The sequence below is a fragment of the Balaenoptera ricei genome, chromosome 13 (assembly GCF_028023285.1).
Source record: "Balaenoptera ricei isolate mBalRic1 chromosome 13, mBalRic1.hap2, whole genome shotgun sequence".
Lineage (NCBI taxonomy): Eukaryota > Metazoa > Chordata > Mammalia > Artiodactyla > Balaenopteridae > Balaenoptera > Balaenoptera ricei.
In genome coordinates this window covers 66,121,182-66,140,235 of record NC_082651.1, presented here as the reverse complement: position 1 = coordinate 66,140,235, position 19,054 = coordinate 66,121,182, and the positions used below count along the sequence as shown (strand labels likewise).

The 19,054-nt window shown below is 35.6% G+C and overlaps 1 protein-coding gene across 2 annotated transcripts in view; it reads left to right on the top strand.

Annotated features, from left to right (window-relative positions):
- Positions 1-19,054, top strand: part of CAMKMT (calmodulin-lysine N-methyltransferase) — a 413,666-nt gene that overhangs the window by 145,504 nt on the left and 249,108 nt on the right. The window lies entirely within an intron of this gene.

Genomic DNA, 19,054 nt, shown 5'->3' with positions numbered 1-19,054 from the left:
TTAGGTTGCTTCCATATCTCGGCAGTAGTAAATAATGCTGCTGCAAACATTGGGGGGCACGTATCTTTTTGAATTCAAGTTTTTTTTATTCCCTTTAATTTTAAAGGGCAGTGTAAATGGAACATCTGAATATCCTCTGAGACTTTAGGAGTATATGATGCTGGCAATTATCATAAAATATATTTTAGAGAAATTTGAAAAATTGCCTCCTTAAAAAATGTTTCCATGCAAAATCTCTAAGGGACTGAAGCAAATTTCTAAGAATCAGGGGATTGCTCCTCAAGCAGTGCTATGAGCCTTCAGTCTGAAACACCTCATACTGCTACCCCATGTGTTCTTTGCAGAAATTACTGCTCCTTATTACACAAAGTCCTAATGGTGAGAAACATATTCCAAAGTGACCTGAGGTTATTGGGCGGGAGACAGATGAGGTAGCATTAGAAGAAATTGACAAATGATTCTAATATTTATATGCAAATGCAAAGGACTAATAGTAGTCAAGATAATCTTGAAGAAAAAGAAGAAATTTGGAAGATTCAAACTATTGGATATCAAGGCTTATTATAAAGCTACAGCAATTAAGAAAGTGTGGTATTGGTGTAAGGATTGATAAGCATCTGATGGAATATTATAGAGTCCAAAAACAGACCCATGCATATAGGGAAACGTAATATGGGATAGGTGGCACTGCAGAAAAATGGAGATGGACAGTATTTTCAATAAAACATTCTGAACCAACAGGATAACTTTATAGAAGAAAATAAATCACGATCCCTTACCTTACATCATATACAAATATCAATTCTAAGTGGATTATAGATCTAAATGTGAAGCATAAGACAGTAATGTTCTAACAAAAATATGTAAGAATATCTTTATGTCTCTGAGATAGACAAAGCTTTCTTGAACAGAATTTTAAAACATCGCCGTATAGGAAAAGATTGATAAATTGGTTTATATTATAATTAGGAACTTCTGTTACTGAAAGACACTGTTCAGAAAGGGAAAAGGCAAGTTACAGAACAGAAGATACTTGCAATGCATATAATTTATGATTAAAGACTTGTTTCCAGAATATATGATAGATTCTTACAAGCCAGTGGAAGAAGAAAGAATCTAGTTTCACAAATGCAAAAGACATCATCAGGGACTTCACAAACAGGATATCCAAATGGCTGATAAACATAGAAAAAGATACTAAACCAAAATAGTCACCAGGGAAATGTAATTTAAAACCATAATGAAATACGGATACACCCCCAAGAGAATGACTAAAATTAAAAAAACTGACAAAACCAAGTGTTGATAAAGATGTGGAGCACTAAAACTCATATGGTAGTGGTAAAACCATTTGGAAAACTGTTCAACAGTATCTGCTAAAGCTGAACATATAAGTCCTGTTACCTGGCAATTTCACTCTTAAGTATAGTAGACTCTACAGAAATGTGTGTAAATGTGCACCAAAAGACATACACAAGAATGTTCACAGTATTATTCATATAGCTAAACACTGGGAAAATGCAAATGCCCATCAACATTAGAATAAATAAATAAATAATTAGAATAAAGAACTTATTCGTAGAATGGAATACGATAAAAGCAAAGAAAATGAATCAGCTACTTTTACACACATCTGGATGATCTCATAAACATAATGCTGAGCAAAAGACACCAACTCAAAATAATACTATAAGATTCCATTTATATAAAGTTTAAAGGATGGCAAAACTATAGTGTTAGAGATCAAGATAATGGTTACATCTGGGGAGGAGAGGAATGGCACCAGGGACGCTTCAAGGGTGCTGGTCATATTCCATTTCCTAAAGTGGGTGTTGGTTATATGGGTGTGTTCACTTTGAGATAAATCTTTCAGTGATGATTGTATTATTTCTCTGTTTTTCTGTTACGTAGGTTGTACTTCAACAAACAAGTGTAAAAAAAAGAAAAGAGAGAGAGAGAGGTGACAGGAGTTTTTTTTCAAGCTTTTCAAATAGAGAGCATGGGGGAAAACTGGCCAGAAAGTGGATAAGGACCTCTGGAGGCTCTTTTTCTGATTTGGGAGAGGTGGTCTACAGAGGAGATCAATCCATATTGTTCACTCAGCCAGAAACTCATAACTTGTACTGATGTTGTTCATAGAATGTCATAGTGCTGCAAGGTTCTGTGGGCTGTGGTTCTTTACCTTCATGGGATAGTGTTTATAGACCTGAGTGTTGTCACGGCCAGGAGCTTTAGTCATAGAACTTGTAGCCACTGAGCTTTGAGCACATGTTGCTCAGCACAGATACCACTTCCCCTGAAAGGCTTTCCTGACCTATGAGTTTGGGCCAGGTGTTCTTCTGTGCTCCCACAGTACGAATCCTTGGCATGGGTACTCCCACCCACTCCAGACACTGTAAGCTTCTTGAGGGAGTAACTCAATTGTCTTGTTTACAGTTCAAATCCCAGTGCTAGCCTAGCATGGTGCCTGGTACTCAATAAAACAATTACATGAATGTATGTAAGTCAGATGTTCATAACATGAGAAGTGCCTGTGTTTAACCATTTACAGATAGATTTGATCATTTTGAAATATATAATTCTTGATAGCACTTAAAATTAGGATGAAGAATTTAGGACCCTTTTTTAGGCACTTGCCTTTTGCTGTTGTTGTAGTTAAGTTTTACAGTAAATTAGAAACTGGAAAGGCCTGGTTCTCCTGATTCTAGAACATAGCACTACTACTTTTTCTCAAAGTAGTAGTGTCCTCTTCTTGAAAGGCTCCGGTTACTCTATAATTTGTGAAATAATTTCTTTTTCCTGATAACATAGAGTTTAGTTTTATTTTCAGATTGCTCTTGAATCATTTAAAACCAGAAAAGAACTTTATAACAAAGTTATTATGGACAATAGTGTCTCAAAGGTTTTGAATTTTTGGTATTTCCTTTATTATACAAAGTTGAAATATGAACTGTAGTCATAATTAAAATCAAATAAAGAAGCCAGGCTTGAATTTCATATTTTTACCTTTAGTATGCTTTCTGTCAAATTAACTCTTTTTTTAAAAAGTGAGATTTTGACATTGGAGTCCTAAGAACAGAGGTCTGTGTCATACCACAAATATAAACTGTTTAATTTAAAGATAATGCCAAAACCAGATAACTAGAGTGAAGACAAATGAAATCTTTCCTTTTGTATTGGTTGTTGTGTGAAGGCAATCAAGAGATATGTGAAATGGATGTAGGTCCTCAAATTTCATCATTTTATGCATTCACATAGATAAATAGAAGACCATGAGGCCCTTTAATTTAGAAATTCCCACAGTTCTCAATATGGTGGCTCTCCAGTGGATTCAGCTGTCACCTTTTCTAGAGGCTTTGACATCACCTCTTCCTCAATGAAGTAATTCTGCGTTAGTAGATAGATTTTCATATTCATGGCCTAAGGGCCAGATTCCAAATGCTCTTTGGTATTTTCTTTATATCATGGAACACTTGGGTTTTAGGTAGTTTCTGCCTCATATTTACAGTAGCTTTGTAAAGCTTTCTGTAATATGTAAGAAAGTCTAAAATTGAGGTTTTTCATATATAATTATATGAAAAATATTTTAGATGTATGGAAGAATGGCATGGAATATATGTCTCCTACCAGCATTAATAGCATTAGATCTCCAAAAAACACTCTTTTTTTCATATGTATCAGTTGCCTATCTTTAGGGATATGAAATGTGTAAATTTGCCAGTAGCATATAATTCAGTAATATGTGTATTATTTTAATAACTAATTTGTAAAGTGATGTTCAGTTGTGTTACTGTGAAATACAGAATCCTCTCCAGGACATTTTTTAAGTTCAAGTATATGTATTACAAACTAGAAAAGCCTTAGTTTTATGAGGTCCATTTAAAATACTTATTATATCTCTATTGTTAATTTTTCTAAATTTGAGCTGATTTCACTAGGCAATGTTTTCTTTTTTTGTTGTGCTATTTAATTTTGGAACTTTTTATTCTTCCTGTAGTCTAGTGGTTTCCAGATCTATTCGTCCATGGAATACTTTTTATATTATGATGTCATGACAGAACTTCAAAATGGATTCATGAGATATATAGTGAATTGTAAGACTTGGATTAACATTGACAGAAAAATAAACAAAAACTTTACAAAAGAATTGCTGTGAGAAGTACCAGTTGTGATTCTTATGCTTTGAAAACAGAATGGAAGAAATATTGGTAACATATTAGAAAAGTGGGATTATTGTATAGAGAACAAGAAAAATTCAATTTAAAATGAAGTTTAAAAGGGGTTTCAATGAGAAGGATTTTTTAATGTCTTACCATATATCCACTTAGTATAAGGACAGTGTATCATAATTAGACCTGCATACCAGGCGTGACATCCAGTTTATGTTATTATATTTTATTTTTAATGCAGAGAAATTAAGAATCCTTTTTCACACACGTGTTGTATAGAAAGGAAAAACATACAGATTATTTTGCAATTTCCAACAGTTCACTTCTCATTTTTCTAGCAACTAAAAGCTCTATTTTCATTTTGAAGTGTTTTGGATTTTGAGTACATGAGTATTATAACTCATGTTCTGAAAGCAGTATTTTACTAAATGAACAGTACTTTAGTTTTATTTCTCCCCATTCCAGCCTAATAATTCAATAAAATCTAAATTCAGCTTTACTATCTCCTTTGTAAAATGCTTAAAAGTAAACAAACAGGAGGAATGAAAGGAAGAGAAGAAAATAGTATGAGGTCACTTAAGAATGATAAGTAAATGCAGAGTATGCAAGGGATTGTGACAAGATCTCAGCTACTTCCACTTTTTGAGGTTTCCAGCAAGGCATGCCGAGGACTGGAGTGGCTGGTAGGGCAAGTCCAGTCTCGGGCTATAACGGGTATTAGAGAATTTTAAAAAATAATAAAATTGAAAGTTGATTTGCTTTTTTTTTTGCGGCGAGTGGGGGGCTACTCTTCGTTGTGGTGCACGGGCTTCTCCTTGTGGTGGCTTCTCTTGTTGCGGAGCACAGGCTCTAGGTGCGCGGACTTCAGTAGCTGTGGCACATGGACTCAGTAGTTGTGGCTCGTGGGCTCTAGAGCACAGGCTCAGTAGTTGTGGCGCACGGGCTTAGTTGCTCTGCAGCATGTGGGATCTTCCCAGACCAGGGCTCAAACCCGTGTCCCCTGCATTGGCAGGTGGATTCTTAACCGCTGCGCCACCAGGGAAGTCCTGATCTGCTTTTAATTATCACCATGTGGCAGCATTTTTTTTTAATGGCAGGGTTAAAAATATTCTCCCTACTGGGGTAGAACACTCCTACCATGCCCTACCCCTTAGTACATCATTGGTTTCCATTGTATTTGAAAAGTGAAGAAAATGCCAAAACAAAGTTTCAAAAATTGTGGAATATTTTAAATATCTTAATTTAATAAACTAATTCTTCTAGTACAAAAATTAATTTAATTGAGCTATTCATGGGGTGATTACATAATTTATAAAAATATTAGTTCTCAGTGCACTGTAATGAATGGCTTGTCTTTCAACCTGGTCAGTGTATCTCTTGTGACTATACACATGACCTCTTTTTGATGTTCTTTGTGACTGTGAAGCCTGGACCATACACTTTTCTTGCTGCTGTTCTTTACTTATTGTACCCATCTGGTAACTAATCGCCTTAAAAGTACCTTGAGAGGGACTTCCCTGGGGGTGCAGCGGTTAAGAATCAGCCTGCCAGGCAGGGACACAGGTTCAAGCCCTGGTCCAGGAAGACCCCACATGCCGCGGAGCAACTAAGCCCGTGTACCACACCTACTGAGCCTGCGCTCTAGAGCCCGCAAGTCACAACTACTGAGTCCATGTGCCACAACTACTGAAGCCCGCGCACCTAGAGCCCGTGCTCCGCAACAATGAGAAGCCCCCGCACCGCAATGAAGAGTAGCCCCCGCTGGCTGCAACTAGAGAAAGCCTGTGCACAGCAACAAAGAGCCAACGCAGCCAAGAATAAATAAATAAATAAAATTTTTTTAAAAAGTACCATGAGAATAAACATTATTTGAAACTATCAACAAATTTATATAAAATCTTGGAGAGCATGAAATTCAGAAAATGTTTTCCTTCTTTCTTTTTGAAATAAACTAAATAGCCAGATTTAGTTCTACTAACTTTATTGATTCATCTTCTCCCCCCAGCTTTATTTAGATATAATTGACATATAATTGGTTCAACTTAAATCTAGATTCCAGCTGACCAACTTTCTGAAATATGAGACACTAGCTAGTAGTTTGAATACTACAGATGTGAGACTGTTATCATCTAGATCATAATTATGATTTTATTGCCCATTGGATTTTGAAGGACAGAGGAAAAAAGGCAGGTATTAAACATAAACCTTAGAGAGACTATGTGAAGATTAATGAAATTATGTCTCTTGTAAAGCATTCAAGTTCTCATTTGTCTACAGAATGCTGGCGTGTGAGAATAAAGAAGAATATTCACTAATATTTTCTAACATTTATTTGAAATGTTAACAGAAGCAGGTCATATTTGCAATTGAAACTTAGTCTATGGTTAAGAGTTTATTTCCTCTTAAATTTGTTATCACCTTCCATTAACTTATTTTTTTATGTCAGTGCTTCTATCCAACATGGACATTATTAAATTGTAAAGTTTCTAAAGTGTTCAAAGTTTCTCAATTCTTCTTATTTCTAGACAAGAATAAAAATGTAAAAAATATTTCAGAAGTTAAAAAAAAACACAACTGATCATGGTAAGCGATGTAATTAAGGTGTTTTGCACCTGGTAGTATATTTGGCCAACATAAATGAGGGCAAAAAACAGTGATGGACTATTGTGATGACATCTCTTGACACATCTTCTTTGGACCCAACACCACTGACGGTGTTTGTTTGTAGGTTGGCTCTTCTTTACCACTTGGTCTGTCTTTGGTGCTGATCAGTGATGATAATGCAATTCATGACAAAATACTTTTTATTTAATATTTTCCCAGGGTCCCAAATGGGATACAATTCTTTAAAGAATATATAAAATAAAGGCTTTTCCTTAAGGCATTTGTACCTACTTTAAGGATTTGTAACAGAACATGCTTCTTTGATTGTATATATTAGGGCTAAGTAATCTGATCTTTGGGGGACATACTGTATCTTATTTTTTGCTATATTGAACAGTGGTCAACAGGAAAAAATTACTTTGGATCCTAAATAAGTTATAGAAAAGGACTTTAGAAGAAAGTCATCTATGCCAGGAATCTTAGGCTTAAGGAACATACCCTTGGATATACTGTGTATTTAAAAACCAAGTAACAAAACTTCTTTTTGCTTTTAAGTTTTAGTTCTGAACTTCTGCTCTTCCAATCCTGTTTGAAAACTTGTTCCTTCTCTGTCTTTTCCATCTAAACAACTCAAGAGTATGTTCTCTTATTTTTTATTTATTTTGCAAAGCATTAATCAAACTGTTGATGGTAAAAATAATTTCTTTGATAATAATGATTTTTGCTTTTTGTTGTTCTTCTTGATGAAATTTTTCCCGGGGCAAGTTGATGAGGACATTTTGACCACCTGATTTTTACCTGCTGTCATTGACTTTTCCTTTTTGAAGTGAGACTAAGCATTTGACAGCTCTTTCTTTGGTAATTCACAGAAGAAAAAGCCTTCAGGAAAAAATATTTGTACTTGATTTTTAAGGGGTAACTAAATTTCTTTGTTGTTTATTTTTTGGAATTGTGTTAAAGAAAATTGTGAAATTGTAATGACTAAGTGCATATGTTTGGAGGTTTTTACTTTGTTTATTTCCTTCATCAAAAAAACAAAACAAAACAAAAAAACCCCAAGCAAACCAGTAACTGTTAACCCTAATTTATTTTTTACTCTTCAAGTGACATTACTTTTAACTGGCTACATTTGGATAATAAAAGCCATGGATTTCAAACCACTTAGTAATTTGGTTTCATTTTTAACACAAATAACACCTTTTCATCCATTTTTATATAAACTTCAAACAACGTATGTTTTAACTTACTGCCAAATAAGAAGAAATGTGTTACATTAAAGTGCATGTTGTTTGCTTGTGCATTTGGAAATACCATTCATTTTATAGCAATTTTGAGTTATTTTTCTGTCACTTTGTATTCCTATTCAAAGAGACATACAGAAACCCTCACTCAAAACAACTCCCTTAGGGTTTACTCCTGGATGTCAGTAGACATGAGCGGGAGGTACAGTATGCAACAAGCTTAGGTCATGGAAATGTCAACTCTTGGTGACTTGCATTTATTATTATTCTTTGAATTGTGTCATCTTGAAATTCTGTGAGGGGTATTTAAATATATTTCTTTTATGTTTAGGTGGGTAAGACGGAGATACACCTTACTTTTTTTCCCCCTTCCCTCTGTTGATATAAAAATTGAGACACTCTCATTTTCTATGACTTGGTCCAAATTTTAAAAATGTGTGTGGCCAAGAGATAACACATACAGAATGTGAAATGTTAATAACATAAAAAACTAGGACATAAAACTGGAAACTTTTTCAATGTTAAGATGCCGTTTAAAGTGTTAGATTGTTTTTAATCTAATGAAGTGAATCAGATATTAGAGAAATTCAGAGCAAAATAGATTTTAGTGCGTTCTTTCTGTTACTTTTGGGGACTAGAGACAGTTCTTTTGGTGGAGAATTCATAGGAGTCAAGGGATTAGCAGACATAGGTACTAATACCTCTGTTGCCTCTAATGAGCTTTGTGACCTTGGGCAAGCCATTTTATTTTCCGAGCCACAGGGACTCAGGTCCTGTCTAACTGTAAAAGTCTTAAGTTCTAATATGACAGCCAAGGCAGTGCAGGATCACTGCAGGATGGTGTGATGATCTCTGGGTGCTGGGAGGGATGAGGTGCATAAGTACTGACTCAGATTTAGTCTCTTTGGGTAGCATAAAATTATCTGGGGAAAGGGGGTTATTAAAAACAGTTGATAATATGTATGTTCCGTCTTTTTTCTTTTACATCCCTTAAAAATGGCAACAAATTCAATTTAGTAGCCATCAACAAAAGGTGGGTTAATATTTTTCTCAGACAAAGGAAAACCAACACAGCTGTTAATATTGGTAGGTGTACACACACACACACACACACACACACACACACACACAAACACACACATATACAGAGAGAGAGAGAGAGAGCAGTTTCTGTATTTTCCTACAATTTGAAAAGTTTGTTAGAGTGGCCTGAATTTTTTCTAGGGTTCTGCAGCAGATTCTGTGGGAAGCTCTCTGTCTGGAAAGGGTGTGAGGTGTTTTGTTACCTGAGTGGGCAGTTTGCCAGTTTACTCTTCATACTGTGTACTTGTCTGTCTGCTATATTTAACACGATTGAGGAGCATCACAGGATAAGATGTGGAGGAATAATAGAAAATGGCTCTTCTGGAGCTTCACTGTGATTCTAAGACAATAGTGCACTGGGAGGTTAGAAAGGATCACTTCTTGCAAAAAAAATAGAGATCTTTAAAGTTCTTTTTCTTTAGCACTTTAAATTGTATCAGGAGAATTTTTTTTTTAAAGAATATGAATTAGAATTACCTAAAACATATTAATTAGGATAGGAGAGAGAGGCTCCTTTATGGCAAATAAGGATTAGATAAAATTTATAATTAGTAAATTAGAAAAATTGAAAACATCCTCAGGAAACTTGCTCTGACCTCTCTCACCTCCTGCCCCTGCTAGGTTAGGTGCCCCTCTGTGAAGCACTTGTGAGCAATAATACTCTGTGTCTCCCTCTCACTGTGTGAGACACACACTCACCATCACTGGTTGGAGAGCTCCTTGAAGGCAGAGACTACGCCCTGTTTGGCTTAGTGTTTTCACCTATGTCACACAGTGGTTGCTCAGGAAATATCTCTTGAGTGATGTCAGGTGTAGTGAGATGATAGATAGATGCTAATTATGTCCACATGTGTGTAAATCAACGTGGGCAATATGTTTAGGTTTGAAATCCTCTCACTACCCTTCATTAAGAAACAAATGCTTCTGTAGCCTTCCATAAGAGTTGATATTTATTATTACTGAGGACTGACTCTGAAGAGTACATATTTGTAAAATCTTTAAATGAAAAATTTTCATTACAGTTTGATAATATGTAAAAGAGTTGGTAAAAATATATTGTCAAAAAAGTTGTCACTGGATTCTGGTAACTTGACTGTTTTTGGGTTTTTAAAAACCTTTGTGGTGTTCTTTTTTTTTTTTTTAATTTATTTATTTATTTATGGTTGTGTTGGGTCTTCGTTTCTGTGCGAGGCCTTTCTCCAGTTGCGGCAAGCGGGAGCCATTCTTCATCGCGATGCGCGGGCCTCTCACTATCGCAGCCTCTCTTGTTGCGGAGCGCAGGCTCCAGACGCGCAGGCTCAGTAGTTGTGGCTCACGGGCCCAGTCGCTCCGCGGCATGTGGGATCTTCCCAGACCAGGGCGCGAACCCGTGTCCCCTGCATTGGCAGGCAGATTCTCAACCACTGCGCCACCAGGCAAGCCCCTGTGTTGTTCATTTTGACGCTCTCTTTTATTCATGGCCAAGGATACGAGTCTTAAGCAATTCTTACTCACTACGAGTTGTTGGCCGGCAAATGTGAGCAAGACAGATTTGGACCCAGGCTGAAATATCTGGTCAGGCCCCATTCTTTAACCGCTGTCACAGTGTAGTTCAAGCAGTGATGTGTTCATTTCTTATTCCTCATTAGTGTGAGATCACAAGGAAAGCCACCAGTAAACAGCCCCAGCCAAAATTTAACTCTGATTCTATTGGGCTGCTGTTGAGTAGATCCAGTTTTATTTGTATTGATGATTAAATTAGATTTCATCCATGTACAGCTGCATGTTTTTGGCAGTATCTCAATACTAAATCTAATATCTAGTAGCTCAAAGTAAAGAGTAATAAATAATAAAAGTAATAAATAATCCTACACCTTAAATTCAGCCAAGTTTTTTTTTCCCTCTCGTATTCATAATAAGGCCATGGCTGCAGTGCACCATAACCAACTGTATAATTTTTAAAATATCAAAGCATTTGCAGTTTTTCAGATTTCTGTTGTGAAAGTCGTCAGTACAATTTTACATTATTCTTTATATTGACTGATCTAAAGATTCGACTATTAATTTAACCAACATTATTATACTTTTCCTCTAGAATAAATCAAAGCTCTTTAAATGAATTGATCCCTTACTGTCCTATAACAATAAAGAGTATACAACAATCATATTTTTCAGACAGCATTGCACAGTATTGTCAATACTTGAAGAAGAGAAGAACAGCTGTTGTCTAGCGAGTGGTTAAAGGTAAACACCCCTTGCTGATTCAAAGAAACATAGGCACCCTACTTTATTATGTATGTGTAAGTAGAGCTCAGTAGAAAATATGGTCAGATTTCATGTATATGTCATAAAGCAGCAACAGCATTTTCCACTTTTGACTAATACAGCCCCAAGGGCCCACCCTAATAAGTAACTTATACGATGCCTTATGCCTTGAAGGCATGTAATAAATATTAGCTGATGATGAGAGATGAATATCCTTGCTTTTCAGTTCTGCACTTGAGATAACCAAGCCTTTTAGGTAGAGTTAATTAATAGCTGGTGGTCTTCTACATTCCTAAGGGAATACGACTTTGAATTATATCTCATCATAGATAAATTTGTAAAGTCACAAAAGTAGTAGTCCCAGTTTTGGACTTGGGAAATGACATTTCACTGAGTAATGTAAATTACATGGTAATGTAAATGCTCAATTCTACTGGCCATTTGAGTCTAATGTGTAGGCATCTGGGGACTCTGATACACTCATTTACTTGTAAGTGAGAACCTTCGGTGCTCCTGGCAGTGCTATTTGTTGGCATCATTTGTTGCATAATTAGTGCAATAGTGGATATAGAAGTTAAGTGTCAGCCTTTGGCTGGAATTATCTGCTGGCCAAAAAGCCTTAGCCATTTTCTTGTTTGGGGTTTTTTAATTGGAAAAATTAATTTAATTTATTATTCATATATACAGTACATTTGTTATGATTCCTTTGTTTAAAATGAGACAGAATATGAATTAAAACCAAATACAGTCTTAAAGGCTCCAGAGTAAATTAGAAAGCTGGTTTCATACATCTTCAAAAATTATGGTTTTAAATTTTATTATCTGATTGAGTGTTTCACCTCAGTTAATACTGGGGATGTTGACAGATAACTAGACATTTCTATTTAGACATTTATAATTAGTCTGTTTATTTTTCATAGTCATAAAAATAAATGATATAGTATTGGACACTGTTCATTTTTCATAAATGGAAAAGGAAATAGTATAGTATAGGGAACAAAATACTTGGGAAAAGAAATAAAAAGTGGACGTGTACAGCTCATTGTGTGAGAAGGGATGGATTCGAGGAATTCATTCTTTCATGTTTAACTTTTTAACTCAGTTTTCTCCATGTAGGCATGACAAAAGCTAAGAGAAAGAGTAACAAAGACCTATTTTTGTGAAAAAGACAAAAAACAAACAAAAAGAAAACACAAACTTATTTATATAGATTTACAAAAAATATACTTGAAAGCTGCATACCAAAATTATTAACAAGATTACCTTTGGGGATCAAGCCTCTAACCAGAGGGTCTTTTCTTTTTTTATTTTACATACCTCCATATTATTTGAATTTATTTTGACGAGCATGTATTATCCTTATATTTAAAAAATATTAAAGAAACAAGCAAAAAGAGAGGAGGGGAACAGAGACAGAGACAGAGAGAGAATATGAAGGGCTATAGGAAGTCAGAGAAGGGCTAGAGAGGCAAGTACTAGGGCTCAGAACTGGATTCTAACACATCGTTCAGAACTTGCTGGCTGTGGGGAGAGGGTGGAGTCTTCTTGCCAGAAGAGAAATCAAGAGCCCAGGCCAGTGGGGAAGAAGTGGGGGCCTGTGTGAGGAAGAGTAGGACTGTAGGGCGGCATGTTGTGGAGTGAGATTGGAAAGGTAAGGTGATTCATTATGGAGAAAGCTTGAAATTAAGGCATCAGTGATCATGGAGTATAGTTAGGATATAAGCATTTTGTGGCAAGAGTTTTAACCTGGGAGCCCTTGGGAGTTCAAGTATGTGTTTCTATTAAGAGAGATCAGTCATAGTGAGCCTTTATTATTATCATTATCATTAATAATAATAAATAGTATTATATAAAAATAATTTAATAATAATTATTATTACTATTTATCAGAAAATAAGCAATGCTTACCCTCTCTAGACAGCTTCACAGCTTCAGTACGGTGATGCAACTTCAGGTTGCAGAGTTGGCTGGGTTATATCAACATTTAGAAATGTAGCAATTCATTTTCTTAGTTTTGTCGATGATCCATGTAAAATATTTTATAAGTTGTCTTATACGAGGTTATGCTTTTACATGTAGAAATTGAAGTATAAGAAGCTATGTATTAGCTAATGGAATGGGTTGATTAATCTTTTACTGAACTGCATCAATATATATATAGACAGAAACTCACCTATACATTCTCTATGTAAGGTTAAGATCTATAAAGCTAAATATATTCATTAGTATCACTTAGGAGATGCTCTCTCTCTTTTCATGTTTCTTTGGCAAAAGCTAGCAGTTCTGTTAGCAGTGGTTTTGATGATAAAATCCTGTAATTCAAGAGGTTGGCTTATTCAACTAAACAACTGCTACCTTGGGCAATGCTGGACCAACTGTGAGGGGTCTGTTTTCTTGAGACCTGGAAAGCTGTTCGTTTGCTAAACAATAGAATTGTTGATTTCAATGATTTAATTCCTCTTTTGGCTAAAGGCTGCTGAATGAAAACAGTGCTTATTTGGGAACGAATCTGTTGCTAAGGCAACTGATATCTCCTTAATTATTGGCCAGTATTCCCATATGAGATTGTTGGAAATAACCAAATTATCCTGAGCACTTTCAGGTCTTGAATTTGTTGGTGATGATGGGGCATGGGGAAAGAATTTCTCTCCAGTATATAATCAGAAATCTCCCATTTGGGTTGGCATAGTGAAGGTACTATGTTTGGGGGTGGGGGTAAAAATATAGGTAACCACATCGTAATTGCAAAATATCTTGCTTTGTAAGAGACCTTGTTACTTAGGACTAGTTGTAGTTATGTGATTAATGACCTATGTTCAGTCTTTTTTTTAAATTGAATTCTTTGACATCTGTAAGAAAACATAATATGTATAATCAGTCATTTATCCTCAAGAATGGGCAATATAAGGAGAAACCTGCAAATTCTACTTAAGTAATTATGCTAACAAGGACTGGCTTCAGCACTGACTGCAGCCATTTATGTGAATGTATCTAGTGGTACATATGCTGACCTTGGTGAGTGACCTCTTTCTGCCTATTACTTTATAGGATCATATAAAAGACCTATAGTTTCTTGTCTCTCAGCAGTGAAGTTGTTTGATCATTTAAAATTAATTGAAGCTTTGAGATAGTCAGTCTCAAGTTCTAGTGTATTCATATCATGCTTACTTCATAATTGTTCTCTGGAGTGAAGGACATAGTAAGAAATCAGTAGAATTCTTACAAAATGGGATTTGTCATTATAATTTTATTGTATGTCTTATAAATACTTATTGTGAATCACAGAGATCATACATTATCTCATGTCCTTACAACAAAATGGGAATTTACTGTACTTGTCCTCTGACGAGCCTGGTGAACATTGATGAAATTCTTCTAATATTACTCAGGTTGTCCCAGATCTTCTAGTTAAGTGAATGTGAGGTTCTGACATGTGACTGTTTGTGATTTTTGTCCTGTGGAACCATGTGGATTTTGCAGGAGTCTCACATGAAAGGCTTTTGGCGCTATAGTACTGGGTAAAATCTGCTTTGTGATACTTTTGGATGGTTATGGTCCTTACTCAGGATTAGTCTTTCCATGTTTCATTCATAGAGATGACACATTGGTTTTATGCTTAGGGTAGAATTGAATATGAAGATTTGTACTACGTATTGGAACAATACTTGAGTTGGATTTCATGTACATATTTATTATCTATTCTAGACTTTCAGAATTTCACTCTTCATTTTAGCCTCATAGCTTACTTCATAGCTTCAGGAAGTAAATACAAATAAGATTTACTTGAGGAAAATATTAAAATATATGAACAGGGACAATAGCCTGCAACACTGTTGACTAAAACATAAGCTCAAAGCCACAGAATATAGGTTCAAAATTGCTGCTGTCTCTACATGTGTCTTCAACATCATTAATCTAGTTCTCATGCCTGGGTTTTGCAATATCTACCAAAGTTCTTCCATCTAAGGCTGATAATATAAACATACAATTAATTCCATGATACGTTTTGCATTACCCTCCTTTAAGGAAACTCTTTTGAGCTTATGTCTTATTTTAAATATGTTTAAGTCTGAACTATGAGATGTTATTCTTTGAAAAGCATTTCTGTGCTTTATTTTTCAATTCCATAATATTTATAAAATTTTCCAAGATATTTGTTGTAGTCATCTATCTTATGAGATTACTTTTCTGGATTATTGTAAGAAAGAATATATTTTTCTAAGATTATACAAAAAGAATTCTCTTTGATTAGATCATAAAAGCTTGATCCAGATTATTGCATATATTAAATTCTATGCATATCAATCCATTAATTTGTTTTGTCATATAATAGTTGATTTCATTTTCCAACAAAAATATAGCATTTCACCATTTTCTCAAATTCATTGAAGATTAAAGATGTAGAGTATATTTTGTTACCATTTCCTTAGCTCTTTTTTTTGAAACGTATATTTGTTTTGTTTTCTGGGGCCTTGTAGTTAGTACTAACTTTCAATTTGCTTAATATATATGAATGTATTTGATGTGAATATTATATACATATTTATGAGAAACCTTAATCTTTATATACATATATATAACAATGTTCTTTTTCTTTCTGCAAGGGTAGTTTTTTTTTTTCTCCCAAACTAAGCCTAGTTAATTGTTTAGTCAGTGGTTTATTTTTCTTTGTTTATAACCATGCGTAGTATCTTTCGAGAAAGCATTGATGTGCTATTACTACTAGATACTTCCATTGGGTGAGATAGAACTGGTGACTGTATGTTATGTGTGTGTGTGTACCAGAGAATGTAAAAGAAGAAAAGAGAAATGTTCCATCACAATTTTGAAAGGTACAACTGAAAGTGCTACATATTTCTGTTGAATCTAGAACTGTAGTTTGGAGCAGGAGTAAAGAAATGGACTTGTAAAGTGTAACTTTTCTATACCATGGTGCATATAGCACATCTTATTCCATCTTTTCTTGATACTTTCTCCAACTGGTAAAATAACTTCCATGTAAGCTTTAGCTCAACCATGACTGAAACAAATTCAAACATTGGTTCTACTTGAGAATTTTTTTTTTTTTTGGCTGCATTGGGTCTTTGTTGCTGCGCGTGGGGGCTACTCTTTGTTGCAGTGCGCGGCTATCTCATTGCAGTGGCTTCTCTTGTTGCGGAGCATGGGCTCTAGGCACGTGGGCTTTAGTAGTTGTGGTACGTGGGCTCAGTATTTGTGGCTCACGGACTCTAGAGCACAGGCTCAGTAGTTGTGGCGCATGGGCTTAGTTGCTCCGCGGCATGTGGGATTTTCCCAGTCCAGGGCTTGAACCCGTGTCCCCTGCATTGGCAGGCGGATTCTTAACCACTGCGCCACCAGGGAATTCTCACCATTGAGAATATATTTAAGGCCCCTTCGAATGTCTGAATTAGATCGTACGTTAGAAAATGTAAAGGTCATATAAGGCTTGCCTCTGGCAAAAATCATCAAATGGATACGCATTTACCATTGATGTTTCCCAACTTACCAGCCATATCTCATCAACTAAATTATCTTTTCCTCCCATAAACCCTGCCCAGTGATCTTGTGCATCCTCTGCCCAATTAGGATCCTTTTCTCCATGACTCTCCAGCCTGCTCTCTTTCTCCTATTCCCTTTCTGTACTCCAAGTCTTCCCCATCTTCCATGCCCTTGCACCCTTTCCACTTCTTTTAAAAATTGCCAGTCCTTCACTTCAGTCCTTCTGTGCCCCATTCTCCTAGAAATTAGTCCAATGTACTAATCATCTTTAATGGTTGATAATGTATTCACCTTTTCTGGTTTGCCATGTTAATTAGAATTGTGACTTACTCAGTTTTTTAGTGAAGAACCCTTAAACGTAAACCCACTTGATGGCTCGATTTGATAGTACAGATACTACTTCAGGCTGGTTCATTAGGTATTTATTTCAAAGGAAAAAGAACACTGATAGCCTATCATGCATATTCACTTTCAAGACAATAATTTAAGTATGAGATTTTGACTGTCCCTTAAGGAAAACTGATTTTAAAAGAGAGAAGGCAAAACTTTATTCAATAATTATGATCTATAATACAATACACTCTAGTTGCATATTCTTAACCAATTAAATGCAAATATTTAAATGAAAATATTGTGAATTAATAGCATATACAATTTTGGGAGATAGAAAACATTTCTTTTTTCACTCATTTAATTATTTTTAGTCTTTGTGGTGATGACTGCTGGTTTTCCCTCTGCTATAATTCTGTCAGAGTTGTTTAGCATATATTATATGTAAACTCTCATTTGTTAAATTGTGAAGGGCGCATTTTTATTCTGTTCATGTTATTTTTCTTCCCCCCCCCAAAAAATGCAGCAAAGAAAGAACTAAAGTCTATTCACAAAAAGATTATTTCATCCTTAAAAAAAAATTCCTTTCCCATATTCTATACTTCTGTTTGTTAGTGTAATGATCAAAAAATTTTTCCTGATATTTAACTCCTCCCTTGCTTGTGTCATTCAGGTTTGATCCAAGAGGAAGTAATTGAAGTACTTCTACCCTTTTTAGAAACTCTGCATTTCAAGATTAATAGTTGTAGGAGTGTGAGGGAAAGCAAGAGTAAAGAGGATATAATGCATAAGATAGAGTACTCTTTCCTAAGACGTTTATGGTCTATTGGGAAACCAGATTACTACATCTAAAGCAACCTATTAGCAAGCCAGGGTAATTTTAAGTTCTAAGATATGTGGAAAGGTTAACAGTATCAGGCTTCAATGAGAAAAGAGAAATTACAACAGGCTTGAGATGTCAGAGAAGTTTAGGCTGAAATTTGATGGACAAATGAAAGGGAAGAGGACATTTGAGAGGGAAATGTTGGAATACTCCTATCACCTTTCTCATCCCAAAGGTGATATATGCAACAAACTGAAAAAAAGAGAAAAAAAGATTCTTAGCTTCTAGGTTTCCTTACTGGTCCACAGGAAGCCTGTCTAAAGCCAGTGGACTGGCGCCTTCTATTTGTAAGCACTTTGTTCTAGTAAGCTCGGACAGCTATTACAAAATACCATAGATTGAGTGGCTTAAACAACAGAAATGTATTTCTCACAGTTCTGGAGGCTGGGGAAGTCTAAAATCAAGGTGCTGGCCTATTCAGTTCCTGGTGAGAGCCCGCTTCCTGGTACATAGACGTCCACCTTCTTGTTATGTCCTCACATGGCCTTTCTCTGGTGCCTGCACATGAAGAAGAGAGATCTTGTGTTTGTCTCTCTCTTTCTCTCCTAAACTTTTTTGGGGTATAATTGACAAATAAAATTGTAATGTATTTAAAGTGTACAATATGATGATTTGATATACCTTGTGAAAAGATTCCCACAGTTGAATTAATTAACACATCCATCACCTCACATATTTACCTTTTTTAAAAAATTTATTTATTTTATTTATTTTTGGCTGCATCGGGTCTTAGTTGCGGCACATGGGATCTTCATTGAGGCATGCGGGATCTTTCGTTGTGGTGCACGGGCTTCTCTCTAGTTGTGGCATGCGGGTTCCAGAGCACGTGAGCTCTGTAGTTTGTGGCACATGGATTCTCTAGTTGAGACGCGCAAGCTCAGTAGTTGAGGCGTGCTGACCTAGTTGCCCCGTGGCATGTGGGATCCCAGTTTCCTGACCAGGGATTGAACCCGCGTTCCCTGCATTGTAAAGCGGATTCTTTACTACTGGACCACCTGGGA